This window comes from Heptranchias perlo, chromosome 18 (assembly GCF_035084215.1).
Source record: "Heptranchias perlo isolate sHepPer1 chromosome 18, sHepPer1.hap1, whole genome shotgun sequence".
Taxonomy (NCBI): domain Eukaryota; kingdom Metazoa; phylum Chordata; class Chondrichthyes; order Hexanchiformes; family Hexanchidae; genus Heptranchias; species Heptranchias perlo.
This window is the reverse complement of record NC_090342.1, coordinates 46864444-46880969: the sequence shown is the minus strand read 5'-3', so window position 1 is coordinate 46880969 and position 16526 is coordinate 46864444. Positions and strand designations below refer to the sequence as shown.

General features: G+C 43.6%; 2 long non-coding RNA genes across 3 annotated transcripts in view; both read right to left on the bottom strand.

Moving 5' to 3' along the window:
- The window catches only part of LOC137334841 (uncharacterized), a 61576-nt gene extending 45365 nt beyond the window's left edge, over positions 1-16211 (bottom strand). For both annotated transcript variants that reach the window (XR_010966255.1, XR_010966254.1), the window contains exon 1: positions 16042-16211. This is a non-coding gene — a long non-coding RNA (uncharacterized lncRNA). The remainder of the gene's footprint in view (positions 1-16041) is intronic.
- On the bottom strand, positions 4609-15364 carry LOC137334840 (uncharacterized). The gene is made up of 2 exons (XR_010966253.1): positions 10245-15364; positions 4609-9312 (listed from the first exon to the last, which is right to left on the bottom strand). It is a non-coding gene; the product is annotated as an uncharacterized lncRNA (long non-coding RNA).
- Positions 16212-16526: the final 315 nt, after the last annotated feature.

Below are 16526 nucleotides of genomic sequence, written 5' to 3'. Positions count from 1 at the left end.
AAAGCTCAAAATAGTGGAGGTCTAAAGAGACTTAAGGGTCCAAGCACATAGATCATTAAAATGTCATGGATAGGTACAAAAAATAATCAAAAAGGCTAATAGAATACTGGCCTTTATATCTAGAGGACTAGAATACAAGGGGGTAGAAGTTATGCTTCAGCTATACAAAGCCCTGGTTAGACCACACCTGGAGTACTGTGTTCAGCTCTGGGCACCGCACCTTAGAATGATACCTAGACTCCAAGGGTTAAATTACAAGGAAAGATTACACAAACTAGGGTTGTATTCCCTGAAATTTAGAAGATTAAAGGGTGATTTGATCGAACATTTCAAGATATTAAGGGGAACTGATAGGGTAGATAGAGACTTCCACTGGTTGGGGAGTCTAGGACGAGGGGACACAGCCTAAAAATTAGAGATAGGACTTTCAGGAGTGAAGGTAGAAAACGCTTCTACATGCAAAGGGTAGAAGTTTGGAATTCTCTTCCGCAAACAGCAGTTGATGCCAGCTCAATTGTTAATTTTAAATCTGAGATTGATAGATTTTTGTTAACTAAAGGGGCTGCATTGGGTAAATGGACTTAGGTCACAGATCAGCCATGATCTCATTGAATGGTGGAACAGGCTCGAGGGGTTAAATGGCCTACTCCTGTTCCTACGTTCACATTGTTGAAGATCATATTCTCAGATCGCGCTATCAGCTCCAATGTCCCCAAACTGACCTCAGGATGCGCCCATTAGGAACAAGCTTGTGATTGAACTCAAGAATGTCTATTTGCAGCAGTTAGACCTTGTGGCTTTAAAGGGACTTCGCTCCATCTTAGCAGCAGCAATAATAGTGTGCATTATCTGGTATAAAGCTCCTGTCTAATGTAACACTTAAATACTTGGTACTTAAAACAAAATACTTCTGACAAATTTTACATGAAACTGGAAAATTGTTTTAAAAATTGAGTGCAGCTAAACAAAATCAATGTGGAAAAATGGCTTTAAACGCAGCAATTTATAAAAAAAATGACGAGTTGAATGATGAGAATGTATTCTATAATTAATCACACATTGATTCAACCCACTCTCTTATATTCTGCAGGAAACAATCAACATATGGTTTTTGACATGTTGAACTATTTCCCATCCAAAATGTGCATAGTGTTCAAACAAGATTTTCTTGAATACGTCAGATGTAGAAACTTGGGCCACAGGCTGAGGCCACCATCTATGTCAAGAAAGTTATTCTCCAACCTATACATTTTATCTCAGTATAGGGCTTTTTATGTCGTGACTTATACACTCAAAAAGGTGAGGCATGGCCATTCTGGTCAATAGAACTTTCTCTTCACTTCTTTTCCCCCACCCAGTGTTAGCATCAGATTGAGATTTAAGTAGGATAAAGTTACCTTCACACTGCCTTCATGCCAAGTTCAGCATCTCATCCTTCACTGACATCATGCATCCACGTGGTCTTTGCGTCGTGCCAATCAGGGCAGTTTAGAACGCATGTCCGAAGGGAACTGGGTTGATTAAACTATTTTAACAAGCCTTAACGGCTGTCAGAAAGGAGACATTTAGCCGGGACTACATTCACTGATATCAGAAATGAAAGATTAGTGTTTGAACCCACCCAGTTCCCCTCTCTATTCAAGTATGTTCTGTGCAACACTGAGTAGTTTTTCAATGAGTTAAAAATTAGAGTATGATCCAGTGAGAATAAGTCTACTCTCAATTGGAAGTTGCTTAATTTGAATTATCTGCTAGTTTTGATTTCCACCCCCACCCCCCCAACCCAGCAAGAATTTCTCCTGTGCCATTTATTCAAATTGTTTAAATGCATCTATCTACTGGATATTTACTTTTTCAGCAAAAAAAGACTTTGAATTATAATATACAGGATATTTTATGTGCTGAAAATAGCTGATGTCAGAACATGCTCCGTTATTGTCCAATATTTTTTAATTAAATAAGGAAACTCTTTTCACTACAAGTTAATTTTTCATGTCTTCAGTAGTATCATAGTATAGTATAGCATAGAAGGAGGCCATTCAGCCCATCGTGCCTGTGCCAGCTTTTTGAAAAAGCTATCCATTTAGTCCCACTCCACTGTACTTTCCCCTTAGCCCTGTAAATTTTTTCCCTTCAAGTATTTATCTAATTTCCTTTTGAAAGTTACTACTGAATCTGTTTCCACCACCCTTTCAAGCAATGCATTCCAGATCATCATAACTTGCTGCGTAAAAAAAAAAGTTTCCCATGCCACCGCTGGTTCTTTTGCCAATCACCTTAAATCTGTCCTCTGGTTACTGACCCTTCTGCTACTGGAAACAGTTTTTCCTTATTTACTCTATCAAAACTGTTCATGATTTTGAACACCTCTATCAAATCTCTTAAGCTTCTCTGTTCCAAGGATAACAACCTTAGCTTCTCCAGTCTCTCCACATAACTGAAGTGCCTCATCCCTAGTACCATTCTACTAAATCTTATCTGCACCCCCTCCCACCTTCAAAGATTTGTGTACATGCACCCCCAGGTCTCTCTGTTCCTGCACTTCCTTTTTCTAATTGTACCATTTAATTTATATTGTCTCTCCTCATTCTTCCTACCAGAATGTATCACTTTACACTTCTCTGCATTAAATTTCATCTGGCATGTGTCTACCTATTTCACCAGTCTGTCTATGTCCCCCTGAATTCTGTTACTATCCTCCACATTACTTACTACATTGCCGAGTTTCGTGTCATCTGCAAACTTTGAAATTATACCCTCTATACCCTTTACACTGTTACTATCCCAGTCTGTATTGGGATAAATGAAGTCCCCCGTTATCACTACTGTGTAGTTCTTGCATCTTTCTGTAATTTGCCTGCAAATTTGCTCCGCTGTCTCCTTCCCACTATTTGATGGCCTACAGTATACACCCAGTAGCATGATAGCTCCTGTATTGTTGCTTAATTCTAACCAAATAGACTCTGTCTTTGACCCCTCAACTACATCATCCCTTTCCAGTGCCATAATGGTTTCTTTGATCAATAATGCCATGTCCCCTCCTTTCTTTCCTTCCCTATCTTTCCAGAATACCTTGTAGCCCAGAATATTAAGTTCCCAATCCTCCCCTTCTTTGAGCCAGGTCTCTGTTATTGCCACTATATCATAATCCCATGTGGCGACTTGTGCCTGCAGCTCACCAACCTTATTTACCACACTACATGCATTTACGCACATGCACTCGAAACTCATCTTAGACTGCCTTGCATTTGCCCCTATCTGATCCCTCCTATTTCTGAACTATTCTTTACTTTAGTGCTATTTGTTTCTCCCAGTCCTCTGTACACTTTTTTCTTCTTTCTAATGTTTCATCCTGGTGCCCATCCCCTGTCAAATTATTTTAAACCCTCCCCCACAGCACTAGTTAACCTCCCCGTGAGGTCTTTGGTCCCAGTTCTGTTGAGGTGCAACCCGTCCATCTTGAACGGATCCCTCCTGCCCCAGAACTGGTTCCAATGCTCCAGGAATCTGAAGCCCGCAACTCCTGCACCATTTCTCCAGCCACGCATTAACCTGTCTTATCCTACTCTTCCTATACTCACTAATGCGTGGCACTGGGAGTAATCCAGAGATTACTACCTTTTGAGGTCCTGCTTTTTTAACTTCCTCCGTAGTTTCTGAAACTCTGACTGCAGGGCCGCAACCCTTTTCCTTCTTATGTGATTGGTCCCTACATGGACCACAACTTCTGGCCGTTCTCCTACCCCTGCCCTCCCCTCCCCCCCCACCCTCCCCCCAGCTCAAAATGTTCTGCACCATCTCAGTGATGTCTCTTTAGTCAAATCCATCCTGATGTACTGCAACACTTTTTTTAAAAAGTGAAAGTGTGCCTCCTCACTCCCTCTCTTCTCTCACTCCCTCTCCTCCCAAAGGATACAATTCCATGGGTGGGAGGCAGTTCTCTGGTGCCTAGCCCACATGTGTAGGACTAAACAGTTAGCATGAGCAGGCTATTTGATCATGAAGAGCATTACAGCTAAGTCTTCTTGAGCTGATCATCTATCTACATGCATACTTTCCAGTAGTGGTCACTGGATTGTGAACTGGATTCTTGTCTTGTTTTCCTGTTCCCTGCCCAAGGATACTGAAGGCAATTGTAATTAACCCATTGCTGTGTTTCTCAAAGGGATTAGGTCAGTTAAGGTGTTAAATGAACATGACAATAAGGTGATATGAAATTTAGGGAGTGAGTTCATTGGCTCTTGTCTCCAACTGTACTGAATTTTGTTGTGGGTTTGTAATTTTTGCTGGGGGGAATCAGGAAATTTAAGGAGCAGTTCCATGATCCAGTGGGAGGCAGCACTTGCAAGAAATAAATAACTTGCATTTATATAATGCCTTTCACAACCTCAGTTAATCCCAAAGTGCTTTTCAGCCAATGTATTACTTTTGAAGTGTAGGCAAATGTAGCAGCCACTTTGCACACAGCGAGATTCCACAAACAGCAATGAAATAAATAACTAGATAACCTGTTTTTGGTTGAGAAATGTTAGCGGATTTCTCCTGTTACTGTCGTAACTATGGGTTGTTAATCCATCAACAATAACCTCTGCTTGATTCTAGCCTGAGTGGTTATAAAATAGCAAGTTTAATAGATTGACTTACACAGCATTGTACTACAGTTATCTCCAACATTACATTCAACAGTTATTGTAGTTATAATACAAATGTCTACGGATTACATTAATGACAAGCAATCAATACAACCTGATCAGACTTAGCCTTCACAAACTGCCTGTGGCAATGGACTTCTGACCGTCACCTCTTGAGAGCTCTAACTTTTGGGAGGGAGCATGCCCTATTCGGCTGCGTTGTTCTGTACATAAGCACCGCTGATCTTATTCCCTGTTTGTAAACCATCCTATTGCACTGACTCTCCGAAAACCACCGAAGATTATTTAATTTCTTAGTGTTTACGTAGCCATTTATCATTATCAGGTCTTAGTATGTTTATACTAGGTTAGGACAACCTGTCTTGTGAATCTTACTGTTTTTCATTCTTCTAATGCCTCAGCACTCTTTCGATGACCTCTTGGGTTTCTGTAAGTTATTTTCCTCAGAGATGTGGATCTTTGCTGTCCTATTTTCTATACTTGTTTTAAACCATATTCTTACATTCCCCCCTCTTGAACCTGAGTGGAACCACTCTTGGTCAATTATAGCATCTAGCAACGGGCCATCTCTTGACTTTTGGGTGCTTGTAATTCTGAAGTGTCAGCACGCTCTGTCTCTGACAAACCGAGACGTGACTTTGCCCCCCTCCTATTTACACCGCCCTCTTGCGAAACGTTTGGGAGCTTTATGTGAGATGGGATATTGACCATGCTTGGCTCCTGCTTCCACCCAGGTTCAGTTTTCACTTTAACCTTCAACTATCTCTTTGGTCTTGCCTAAGATCATCTTGACTTTACATAAGCATGCACAAACATTTACATATTGCTTCTAAGTTTCATTTGGTTAACACAGAAACCTACAGGGTATCATAATATCAAGAAATCATGGACGCAAAAGATTACTAATATGTGGATATTTTTGCTAAGTATTATTTCTCCCGAGCCCAATTTCATTGTGAACGGAAAGGAACCTAAATTTTGGAAGTCCAAATTACCATGTCCCTCTTTAATTTCAATCCGTCTGATTGGTATCAGTGTTTCCTGATTGATTCATTAATTAGTCGGTTTCTCTATGGAGCATGTTGTTAAAGTTGGATAGTCATGTGGTGAAGGATAGAATACTAGAGCCTGGTCTTTAGCTGCTTCCAAGACTTTATCCACATAAGGGTCAGTTTTAGGATGGCCAAGCGGGTGCGTTTGTGGCGGGGGGGTTCCTAAAATTGGGGAATCCCAGAGGGGTCCGGAGCCCGGCTCCAACCCACCCACTTCCGGGTTCCCCAATGATGCAAATCGGTCCGTGAGCAGCCCCTGCATGCAGGACTCTGACCGGCAATCAAAGCTGGCGGGATGACAGTTTAGATAATCAGGGAGGTACTTGAGGTCGTTGACAGACCTCATTAGGAAGAGATTTTAGCAGGGATGTGATTTTGGACTCTCCTCAGACGTGTTTCAGTCAGCAGCCATTGGGAGATGCAGAAGATTTCTTGACAGTTGGGGGGAATATCTCATTCATTGCAGCAGGGCACTCTGTCACTTCAGACAAAGCTTTGCCTGCCACACTGTTGTCTCCACACTCAAAATTATTACATCATACCCTAAACTCTGCTGTCCAAACACATTTACCCACTTTGCGGACCCCGTCACACCCACACCGTCAGGATGGGGGGGCGGGGGAGTTCCATAGCTGCATTCATCACTCCATTGGAGGACGAGCAACATCACCAGCCTCGCCAGGCATGCTATTCACCTCCGCCACGTGGAGCTACACCACGCAGTGCTGCGCAACAGGCACCTGCACAAAGTAGTCGTGTAACTACACATACACCCACTGTAGGGTGACCCAATGGGTGGCCTCAAGGGTGTTCATGGAGAACTTCATGAAAGGGTCTTATCGCACAAGCCAGTCAAGAATGGCCAAGACGTGGCAGTAGTGGTGACAATATAAAATGTAATGTGAGTTGATCAGAAATCAAATATAAGTAAAAACCATGACAAACCCTCAAACACCCTTGTGCATCCCCTTCATGCTCACGACACGTTTGCCTTACGCTTCCTACTACACATACGTGATGCATGTCCTGTGGCTGCAGCACAGGTAGTGGCAGGTTGGGTGAGGCTGACTGTGAAAGAGATGCATGAGAGGGTAAGTATGAGACAGAGCCATGAGATTGTATGAGGATTGGGTTGAGTGGTAGTGGTGGGATGAGTACTGGGGAGGTGAGGCAGTGCAGGTAAGATGAGGATGAGGGTTCAGTGGGTGTGAGGAGTGATGTGTTGGCAGTGCAGAAGGAGATGTGGGGTGGGGGCGGTGATGTGGCAGACAGAGTGTAGGGGAATGAGTAAGAGTACTCACTTCGGCTGACCTGGTTAGGTCATTGAAGCGCCTCCTGCACTGTATGCAGGAGGTATGTATGTTGGTGGTGCTGCTGACCTCCTCTGCCACCTCGAGCCAGGCCTTTGTGGTGGCAGAGGCAGGCCGCTTCCTCCTGTCAGCTGGGTGGAAGATCTCCCTCCTCCTCCTCCTCCTCACCCCATCCAGTAAGTCCTGGAGTGAGACATCATTAAACCTGGGAGCAGCCTTCCCCCTGGGCTGCTCCATGCTGTAATTCTGCCTATTTTCTGCAGCATCAGTCAGTGGAGGGCTGCCCCTTTAAATAGGGCTCCTCCAGTTGACAGCCTGTGATGCGGGTGCGCAGTCCGCCCACTGCGCAGCTTTCCAACGCGAAACCCGGAAGCCAAGGTAAGTGGCTTCAATTTACTTGCGATTGCGTGCCAAACCCACCGATTTTACTGGGCGCGTTATCCACGCGCCCAGTCGACCCCATGCTGCCAACCCATCTCCCTCCTAATATCGGGCCCATAGACTCCCCTTTACACACGCCCCACACACTAGCTAAGCTATCCAGGAGAGCCCCAATTGATACCCACCACCTGAATACAATTAACACTAATTGACATAAATCGTACAATTAACACATCAGTGCCTTTAACCTTGTTTAAAAGGTTTTCTCACTCTCCTGAGCCACATTAACCATTTCATGTTGTGCTGTTGTCAAGTAACTGAGTATGTCTGAGACCTGTTCTTCAGTGCATCTTCACCACGCATTTCCGCATACGAGTTGCCTCACTCGCAACATATCACAGGATATTAACTTTCTGCTGGCTAGTTTCTTTTTCCTCATGGTATTTCCGAACGTGTTTTCCATGGCACACATCATGTCCAGTAAGATTCAATCCTGTAAGAGCAACTGCTCTGTTTGAAGAGTGGTTCCAATAGCTCACCAGACTGTCGGTTTTTGTAATTATGTCCTTCATCCTGGTCTCCGTTTCCAATTGATGACAACATACATTTGTCTCTTTCACGTCCATTGTACCCATTCTTGGGCTTTCAGGTTCTCTTATCAAAAGATCGGGGAGTGTCTGGAGGTCTTTGCTTATCTCCTCCTGCCTGGTCCCTATGTCTCAGGTAGTAGCCAGGCTATCAAATGCAGTTTTCTCATTGTTCATACAACTGTCTACAGATTACATTAATGACAAGCAATCAATACAACCTGATTGCTTGTCATTAATGTATCGCCAAGAGAAAGCTATCAATTAATGATTCTTAACTACACTTTCCTGACTTCACTAGATTGTACATTTATACCAGATTGATATCTTTTGGTAAATCATGCCCACGTGATTTATTTACCTATATTCACCCAGGGTGGTGACTTTAGAGAAATTCACCTCTGGTGGTACAATTTCCCTGTTTCTGTACTTTTAATTGTCAATCACTTCCTCTCATCCAATTTCACACATCCCATTATATTACCATTTCATCTCATGAGTCCTGGGGGAACTTTACAGTCCAATACAATATTTACAGTTTGGTCCAAAATCTTAATACATATTTTGTTTGTTTTGCTTAAATTCTTTTTGGACCGCTTTTCATTATCCCAATTCGAGAGCAGTATTGTTGGATTGACAGGACTTGTCAAAGTACAATCTTACTCCCCCCTACAAAATACTTTCTTGATAGGTTTGAATAGGAACCATTTAGACTGGACTTCTTTTATTTTAAAAAATAATTTGATTATCCCCTTAAACTACAAGTAAATTTTCCCTTTTCGAATGCTTGAACAGCAACTCATATCAATTTATCTGATCAATTCCAATTTCAGAAACAAATTATGTCCAGGCTTTGTTGTGTTACGGTAGGGACAGAAGTCCTTGTAATTACTCTTGGGTGGTAATCCTCCTTCCCCCCCCCCCCCCACTCCCCTATAAGCACTCTGTCTCAGAAAATAAATGAGTTTAAAACAAATCAAAACGTTTTCAAAAGAGGAGAAGCTACTTGGATCAAAGCTGATGATTGCTTTTCCTTCTCTATGTAATTTTGAATTATCGAAATCCAAGTTTTAAGTCTTAGTCCAAAATGTCACTATGCTGTGACATTTGATATCTGCCGATGCCTGCAGATAAGGTCTTAAATTCTTCACACCACTGGATTGTTTCCTGCACCAACGTTTCTCCAGCAAAGGTTGCTCCGTAACTTTGTGAAGCCATTTTTATGTCAAAGAACTACTCTTGATAATCCTGCACCATCAACACTCATGCGGTCACGAAAACTCATGGTCCCCTGTTTTAAAAGAAACACAGAAAATCCATTGTGGCTCTCCTTGAGAGCACAAGGGGTTAATTTGTCAATTCATGATTTCATTCTGTCACCGTGGGTAAATATCCAATTAAATTATGCCAATTATTTTAAATAAAATGCAAAGGTTGTTTCTTGGTGAATTAAAACAAATGTCATTGTCTTTGGAAGGGACTCCTTAACGTCTTTGCAGAAACAAAACAACAATATTGTCAGACGCACGCAGCATTCTCAGCGTACCTCAACGTCGCTTTTACGTAATTTTTTTTAAAAAAACCTTTCTTGTCGGGAGATATCATTTTAGTTTATTCATCTTAGTTTTTAGTTAATCCAACGTATCCAAGTTGTTTAATACAGACAGAAGGTTAATTTTAACTTAGCCCAAACAAAATTACTTTTGGCAAAATATTTTCAAACCTTTTTATCTACAAACATTGCAGATCAAATTCCAATTGTTGTTAAAGCATTTCCAACATTTATTTAAGATAATACATATTCAAGCCTTTGTTGGACCAAGCTTTCTCCCCTCTGATGTCCGCTAGACGTATGTGTCCATCGGACAATCTCTTTTCTGAGTTCTGTGGGGATGATCGTTCAGTTCTGATAATGTACCAATTTATCTATCAAATGTGCCTTTACTTTTACAATAGCTATCAAATGCGTTCGATTTTGAGACAGTTCCAAAGTTTTTTGTAAGAAGTCAGCGGTGGGTAATGGCTTTCCATCCGCTGAGGTGAACCCTCGTTTCTCCCAGATAGGTAAATAATCAGTCAGTGACAAACAAGTAAAATAGCTGTCTGAGAAAATGGTCAGGGCTCGTTCCCCTACATCCAACTGGAGGACATAGGCCACTGTGGCTGATTCAGCTTGCTGTGCTGATCGGCCTCCAGTTGAATTTTTTAATGCACCTGACAGTAACAACTTGGTAGGTGGCCATAAGTACCACTTTATCTAACCTGGTGATGTAGGCAGATTTGTTAGTGGCCCAGTAGGCAGTTAAAAGATGTTTCTCACAACTGGTGAATGTCTGTTCCACCGATGGGGGGGGATGTTGTGAAATCCCTGTGGTAAACAGGTCCAGGCATACTGTTGCTCCTGAAAGGTGAAAGCAAATTTATACTGGCACTGACTGGTCAATCTGTACTACTCGGTCTATCCTGCCACATTCGTTCTTGTTTTATGCCCAACAGTGGGCGGTCTTTAGCAGTTGATCAAATTCTCTCCGTTCGTGCCAGAGGCACACTGCTAGGTCATATTGATCTTGTAACCCCATCAGCAGCCCTCCTTGCAGAGAGACTGCACCCATGTCCACTACCACATTGTTCTTTCCCATCCACTCTACTCCTAAGATACCATCCTCTGTCTCCTGTCGTTTTTGTGTCCACACTACCAGGTGGTATTTACATCCCCTACTGTGACTTCCATCTCTACCATCTTCCCCGTATCTCCTCCTCCTCCAAATCCCCCAGCCCTCTTTCGTGGGGTGGCGCTGAGCTGTTTATGGGGGGGGGGAGGAGAAATGCTGGTGAAGGGTGGGATTGGAGTGATCTAAGCTGACCTTCAAGAATTCTATCTCCTGTCTGAGTGTCTATTTCAGATTTTAATTTTTCCTCCAGCTCCTGTATTTTCTTTCGACAGTCTGTATCATCGCCCGCTCCTGCTACACTACGCTGGTCGTCCTGGTTTTTGACTTAGGACTCCTGATAGGGCACTACTTAACTCATCTACCTTCTTTTATCACATTTTATTCTGACGTTCCTGTCATTGTAGTTCGGCATTACATGCTACTAATTTTCTGGCTCTATTTGTACCTTCGGTTTTAAGGTAATCTACTGAAGCAGCCAAAGTCACGTTGTAAGCAACTGGATGAGCTAATTGATTTTCTGCCTCTAATTTTTGTTCCATCAACTTTTTGTTGAGGTCTCCCTCGGTTTCTAATTTAAGTTGTCCCTAATTTGCTGTCCTTGCCATAACACAACTATAGCGTTCCAATTTTCCTTTTCCACATGCTTTTTGTGGGTATCATCTTAACCAACTCTCCTAGCTGTTCTAGGTTTCCTGCTTTTTCTAGCTGGGTACAGTAGCATAGTGGTTATGTTACTGGACAAGTAATCCAGAAGCCTGGACTAATAATCTGGAGTCATCAGTTCAAATCCTGCTACAGCAGCAGGGGAATTTAAATTCAATTAAATAAAATCTGGAATTAAAATACTAGTACCAGTAATGGTGACCATGAAACTACCGGATTAGGGAAGGAAACCTGCCGTCTTTACCCGGTCTGGTCTATATGTGACTCCAGACCCACAGCAATGTGGTTGAAATGGCCTAGCAAGCCACTCAGTTGTAAAATCTCACTAAAAAAAAGTCATAATAAGAACAAAACCGGACGGACCACTGGACATGACAAACCAAGCCCAGTCGACCCTGCAAAGTTCTCCTTGCTAACATCTAGGACTTGTGCCAAAATTGGGAGAGCTGTCCCACAGACGAGTCAAACAACAGCCTGACACAGCCATACTCTCAGAATCATACCTTTTAGCCAACGTCCCAGACTATTCCATCACCATCCCTGGGTATGTCCTGACAGACCGACCAGAGGTGGCAGTACAGTGATATACATTCAGGAGGGAGTGACCCTGGGAGTCCTCAACATTGATTTCTGACCCCATTACAACCAACCGCCCTCCTTCAGCTGATGAAACAGTCCTCCTCCATGTTGAGCGCCACTTGGAGGAAGCACTGAGGAGAGCAAGGGCACAGAATGTACTCTGGGTGGGGGACTTCAATGTCCATCACCAAGAGTGGCTCGGTAGCACCACTACTGACCGAGCTGGCCGAGTCCTGAAGGACATAGCTGCCAAACTGGGCCTGCGGCAGGTGGTGAGCGAACCAACACGAAGGAATAACTTACTTGACCTCGTCCTCACCAATCTACCTGTCGCAAATGCATCTGTCCATGACAGCATTGGTAGGAGTGACCACCGCATGGTCCTCGTGGAGATGAAGACCTGTCTTCGCACTGAGGACACCATCCAACGTGTTGTGTGGCACTACCACCGTGCTAAATGGGATAGATTCAGAACAGATCTCACAGCTCAAAACTGGGCATCCAGGAGGTGCTATGGGCCATCAGCAGCAGCAGAATTGTATTCCAGCACAATCTGTAACCTCATGGCCCAGCATATTCCTCACTCTACCATTACCAACAAGCCAGGGGATCAACCCTGGTTCAATGAGGAGTGTAGAAGAACATGCCAGGTGCAGCACCAGGCATACCTAAAAATGAGGTGCCAACCTGGTGAAGCTACAACTCAGGACTACATGCATGCTAAACAGCGGAAGCAACATGCTATAGACAGAGCTAAGCGATTCCACAACCAACGGATCAGATCAAAGCTCTGCAGTTCCACCACATCCAGTCATGAATGGTGGTGGACAATTAAACAACTAACGGGAGGAGGAGGCTCTGTGAACATCCCCATCCTCAATGATGGCGGAGTCCAGCACGTGAGTGCAAAAGACAAGGCTGAAGCGTTTGCAACCATCTTCAGCCAGAAGTGCCGAGTGGATGATCCATCTCGGCCTCCTCCCGATATCCCCACCATCACAGAAGCCAGTCTTCAGCCAATTTGATTCACTCCACGTGATATCTAGAAATGGCTGAGTGCACTGGATACAGCATGGCTATGAGCCCCGACAACATCCCGGCTGTAGTGCTGAAGACTTGTGCTCCAGAACTAGCCGCGCCTCTAGCCAAGCTGTTCCAGTACAGCTACAACACTGGCATCTACCCGACAATGTGGAAAATTGCCCAGGTATGTCCTGTCCACAAAAAGCAGGACAAATCCAATTACCGCCCCATCGGTCCACTCTCAATCATCAGCAAAGCGATGGAAGATGTCGTCGCCCATGCTATCAAGCGGCACTTACCAATGACCTGCTCACCGATGCTCAGTTTGGGTTCCGCCAGGACCACTCGGCTTCAGACCTCATTACAGCCTTGGTCCAAATATGGACAAAAGAGCCGAATTCCAGAGGTGAGGTGAGAGTGACTGCCCTTGACATTAAGGCAGCATTTGACCGAGTGTGGCACCAAGGAGCCCTAATAAAATTGAAGTCAATGGGAATCAGGGGGAAAACTCTCCAGTGGCTGGAGTCATAACTAGTACAAAGGAAGATGGTAGTGGTTGTTGGAGGCCAGTCATCTCAGCCCCAGGACATTGCTGCAGCTGTTCCTCAGGGCAGTGTCCTCGGCCCAACCATCTTCAGCTGCTTCATCAATGATCTTCCCTCCATCATAAGGTCAGAAATGGGGATGTTCGCTGATGATTGCACAGTGTTCAGTTCCACTCGCAACCCCTCAAATAATGAAGAAGTCCGAGCCCGCATGCAGGAAGACCTGAACAACATCCAGGCTTGGGCTGATAAGTGGCAAGTAACATTCGCACCAGACAAGTGCCAGGCAATGACCATCTCCAACAAGAGAGAGTCTAACCACCTCCCCTTGACATTCAACAGCATTACCATTGCTGAATCCCCCACCATCAACATCCTGGGATTCACCACTGACCAGAAACTTAACTGGACCAGCCATATAAATACTGTGGCTACAAGAGCAGGTCAGAGGCTGGGTAGTCTGTGGCGAGTGACTCACCTCCTGACTCCCCAAAGCCTTTCCACCATCCACAAGGCACAAGTCAGGAGTGTGATGGAATACTCTCCACTTGCCTGGATGAGTGCAGCTCCAACAACACTCAAGAAGCTCGACACCATCCAGGACAAAGCAGCCTGCTTGATTGGCACTCCATCCGCCACCCTAAACATTCACTCCCTTCACCACTGGCGCACAGTGGCTGCAATGTGTACCATCCACAGGATGCACTGCAGCAACTCGCCAAGGCTTCTTCGACAGCACCTCCCAAACCCGCGACCGCTACCACCAAGAAGGACAAGAGCAGCAGGCACATGGGAACAACCCCACCTGCACGTTCTCCTCCAAGTCACTCACCATCCCGTTCCTTCATCGTCGTTGGGTCAAAATCCTGGAACTCCCTTCCTAACAGCACTGTGGGAGAACCTTCACCGCATCGACTGCAGCGGTTCAAGAAGGCGGCTCACCACCACCTTCTCAAGGGCAACTAGGTTTGGGCAATAAATGCTGACCTCGCCAGCGAAGCCCACATCCCGTGAACAAATAATATGAGATATCCTTCATTTAATCTTTTCTGTTTTTCGGTCACTTCTTCTGATCACAGCCAATCACAAGATAAAAGGGATGCTGTCAGTTTTGCTAACAGCTAGCATATTTTGGTACAACCAAGATGATTATCAAAATTGATGCCCTATATGCGTTAACAAGATATCATTCTTCGATTTATAGTTACACACATTAACTCCTTACACATCAATTCACACCCCCCAATACTGAACATAACTTCAAATACATTAATTCACACCCCCAGTACTTAACACAACTTCAATCAGATTAATTTTCATAGGTGATGATCTCATGTCCACAATTTGAGACTCTCACGTTTTTATAAGAACCAGAATTTTACTGTGGCCACAATAAAAGTCTGGTTTCCACAATTTGATAGGTTAGTTAACCTTAATAACTCCAATTTTAATTCAGCAGTATCAAAATTAAACACAAGACAAAACAGATAAAATTATCAATACAGTACGTGCTTATAAAACTCAGTAAATTACATTGTCTTTCGTTTCGTTGTTCTTCAGGTGCGCCTTTCCAAAAACTATGAAAATACTGGAAATAACTGCTTTCACAGCTAAACAAAACCTTTGTTACATTACACAAGAGGAAAACACATAACAAGCATTAAAAAGTGGTCGTAGCCCGCAACAGCGAAAAGGAAGCACTCACAATGAAGACTGTCTTCTTAAAAAGACAGTGAAGACAAAAGAACACATTTCTGTTGCTTGTGATCCTTTCCTTTTCTCCTTCTTGATTCCATCATAGACTGCCCTTTTTTTTTACTTGAACCAAATTTCAATTTCTGATGTTTGTGACTTAACCCCATTCTGTACCGACTAAAAGTCTCAAGCACACAGTCTGTGTCCTTACCCAAGCTTGGTATGGTGAAGGTCCCTCCATCTTTCTTGTTTTTGTTCTTTCTTCCTTATCTTTCAACCTACCCGTCCGAATTTCAACTTCCTCTCTCAACCTCCCTAACTCGTGTGGCTGAAACAACAAAACTCCTGCTTTCCAATCCTTTTTAATTTTCTTCTCCCGTACCAGTTTCTTCATCTTAGTCTCTACCTCACACAAAGTTTGACATGTTCCTATTCTAACTCCTCATCCACCTGCACAATTTCTTTCCTATTCTGTCAAGAACATGCATGACCCTAACCTTGACTTCTCCACGTGCGTGTGGTCTGTGAAGCATAAACCATGGTTTATTCTCCCACTGGCTGGAGGTGTGGCTACCTTGCTCGGTCAGAACCACGTTCCCCCCTCCCCCCATCTCGTCGGAATACAGTCAATACTCTTAACACTAGCTACTTCAAACCTGGGGCCTACCCAGGGACACTATTATGTTAGCAGATTTCTCCCCTTACTATTGCAACTATGGGTTGTTAATCCATCAACAATAACCTCTGCTTGATTCTAACCCAAGTAGTTATAAAATAGCAAGTTTAATAAATTGACTTACACAGCTGTCTTCAACATTGCATTCAACAGTATTATAATACAACTGTCTACAGATTACATTAACGACAAGCAATTAATACAACCTGATCTGTCTGCCGAATCCAAGTTGCTCAGACTTAACCTTCATGAACTGCCTGTGGCAATGGACTTCCAACCATCCCCTCTTGAGAACTCTAACTTTTGGGAGGGAGCGTGCCCTATCTTTATACGATTCGGCTGCGTTGTTCTGTATGTAAGCACCGCTGGTCTTATCTCATGGTCATAAACCATCCTACTGTGCTGATTCTCCAAAAACCACCAAGGATTGTTTAATGTCATGGTGTTTATGTAGCCTTCTACCATTATCAGGTCTCAGTATGTTTATACAAGGTTAGGACAGCCTGTCTCGTGAATCTTACTGTTTTTCACTAATCACTGCCTCAGCACTCTTTCAGTGACCTCTTGGGTTTCTGTAAGTTATTTTCTTCACAGATGCAGACCTTTGCCGTCATATTTTCTATATTTGTTTTAAACCATATTCTTACAAGGGATAAATGTTGGGCAGGACACTGGGAGTATTCCCTTGCTC